At 36.3% G+C, this 2814-nt stretch overlaps 1 pseudogene; it reads left to right on the forward strand.

Moving 5' to 3' along the window:
- Positions 1 to 1315: 1315 nt before the first annotated feature.
- On the forward strand, positions 1316 to 2454 carry LOC137208552 (WW domain-binding protein 4 pseudogene; annotated as a pseudogene).
- Positions 2455 to 2814: the final 360 nt, after the last annotated feature.

Consider the following 2814-nt stretch of genomic DNA (forward strand, 5'->3'; position numbering starts at 1 on the left):
AACATGTATTGAGTCTCTCTGAGGCCCAAGGATGATTGGCTAAAGTGGACGTTGAGTCAGGAGTCAAATCCAAACCTGCCTGCATCCACTTTCTGTGTTGGAATCCAAATGCACCCAGTTTTCCTTGTGAGCTGAGGCTTATTCACAGGAAATATATCTTTTGATAGGCTCTAAATTATGGACCAGAATGTCCCTGACAAGGTTTTCTACCACTAAAATTAAGTGCAAATGCCACATAAAAGGAACCCAAGAAGTAGAAGTTTATACTTTGTCTTTAATATTTTCTTCTGAAGTAATATTTTATCATTTTTTTCCAATTAGCAAATAGTAATCATGACATACTACTGGAGGATGTTAAGTGGATGTCTATATGAGATATGATGATAAACATAAAGCAGGAAAAATAGATTCTATGTGTTGGTTAATATATAGCTCGACTTGACTGGGCCATGGGATACTCAGACATTTAATCAAACATTATTCTGAGTGCTTCTGTGAGGGTGTCTATGGATGGGGTTTTAACTTTTTTTAGTTATGTTTATATAACTTTTTATATACCCAAAATAAATATAACTAAATATCATTTTAAGAGATGGGTACAAATCTTTATTATGTTATTTTGTGTTTGAAATATATCTTATTTAATTGAGAAAATACAATAAAGTTACCTGAAAGTCTAACAGAATTAAGGAAAAACTGTGTATGATGAACACCTGCAAATGATTATATGAAACAGGAAATGTTTAACCAGTTACAATGTATAATGGGAAAAACATCACTTTAAAAATAAATACAAAATATAAAATTCCTAGGGATATTTTAAAAAGAAATGTGCATCACATGTGAGTCTTGATTGAAGAGACATAGAAATATGTACCTGAACAGGTAGAAAGAAAATTTTCTAATTCTTCAATTAAGTAGTTTTAAGGAATTTCAAATAAATGTCAGTGGAGATTAATTTGATATCCTATTGTTAGACTGCAAATTCAATGAAATTGTAAATTGCTGAATAGCTAAGATACTTAAAAAGATGTAAGCAGAAGGGACTTGAAATTTCAATGATTAAAAGAATAGGTTACTTATGCAAAGATACTACTAAAACTTCAACGGATCATGATTCTGAAGAGATACAACAGTTTTCTTATTTATTAGAATTTCTATTTATAATTTCTATTTATATGAATTCAGTACATAGTTACCTTTTCATTACAAATAGCTACCCAGGGAAGAAGGGAGGTGTCTGAGCTCTGGGTGAGCTGGGCGTCAACTTGCCCCGAGTGGGGAACGCATGCCTCAGCTGGGCCTGAGGGCGACCCGCGGAGCGGCTGGTCCAGTCATGGAAAACTACTGGAAGTCACAACCAAAGAAATTCTGTGATTACTACAAGTGCTGGAGAGTGGACAATAGGCCTAGCATTGAATTTCATGCAAGAGGAAAGAATCATAAGGAAAATGTGGCAAAGAGGATCAGTGAGATTAAACAGAAAAGCCTGGATAAGGCAAAGGAAGAAGAAAAGGCATCAAAGGAGTTTGCTGCAATGGAGGCAGCTGCCCTGAAAGCATACCGAGAGCATGTGAAAAGGCTTGGCTTAGAGTCAGAAATTTCAGAGCCAAGCATATCACCAGTAACCAGCACTATCCCACTCACCTCTGCATCAAATCAGCAGCAAGAAAAGGGGCCCTGCAAGGGGCAGATGGGTAGAAGGCGTAACCTCTGAGGGTTACCATTACTATTATGATCTTACCACAGGAGCATCTCAGTGGGAGAAACCTGAAGGATTTCAAGGAAACTTAAAAAAGACGAAAGTGAAGACTGTTTGGGTAAAAGGTTTAAGCAAAGATGGTTATACCTATTATTATAATACAGAAACAGGGCAATCCGGATGGGAGAAACCTGATGATTTCATTCCACACTCTGCCGATCTGCTTTCTAGTAAAGTCAATGAGAAGTCACTTGGCACCCTAGAAGAGTCCAAATCATCAGATTCACATAGTGATTCTGATGGGGAACAGGAAGCAGACAAAGGGGGAAAAAAGGAGAAGTCTCTACAGAAACACAAAAGCTAAAAATAAAGTTTAAGAAAAAAATAAAAATAGTGATAAAGGAACTGAAGCAGAAACACAGAAAGAAAAAAAATACCCAAGGTAAGAATTCATCAGGTCCAAATGAAGAAAAACCCAAAGCTCATGAAAAATCAAACCCATATGGAGAAAGGGAAGAAATTCAATAAGTTGAGTCCTCCATGAGGAGGTAGATTTGGAACCTCCAAGCACTGAAAATGAATATGTATCAACTTCAGAGGCTGATGCTGGTGGGGAACCCAAAGTGGTTTTTAAAGAAAAAACAGACACTTTTCTTGGAGTTGTGGCAGATGGAGTGGCTCCAGTCTTCAAAAAGAGAAGAATTCAAAATGGAAAATCTAGAAATTTAAGGCAATGAGGTGATGATCAATAACTGTAAAAAAAAGCTTTTTGTACCAGCTTTTTGGACAGAATGGAGACTATACATCCTAAAAGCTCCTCTGTGTTTGTTTTACAGTACTTAAATGCTAAAAGTTTAGACTTATTCTAAATGTATTTTATGTGAATTTAAAATAAATCTTTTTTTTATGTGGAAAAAAACCCCAAATAGCTAGGGAATTAAGTCAATCAGTAAATAGTGCATAGTCAATTAACTGAACTTTTAGGGGTAAAAGAAATCAGTTCTCCAGGGACTCCATAAAACGTTTGAATGCAGAATAGCTGGGTGCTGAATCCTCTTCCCTGAGCTGTTGCATCACCACCATGTCAGGCTTCAGTCAAATACAGACAGTGC

The sequence above is a fragment of the Pseudorca crassidens genome, chromosome 16 (genome assembly GCF_039906515.1).
Source record: "Pseudorca crassidens isolate mPseCra1 chromosome 16, mPseCra1.hap1, whole genome shotgun sequence".
NCBI classification, from domain to species: Eukaryota; Metazoa; Chordata; class Mammalia; order Artiodactyla; family Delphinidae; genus Pseudorca; species Pseudorca crassidens.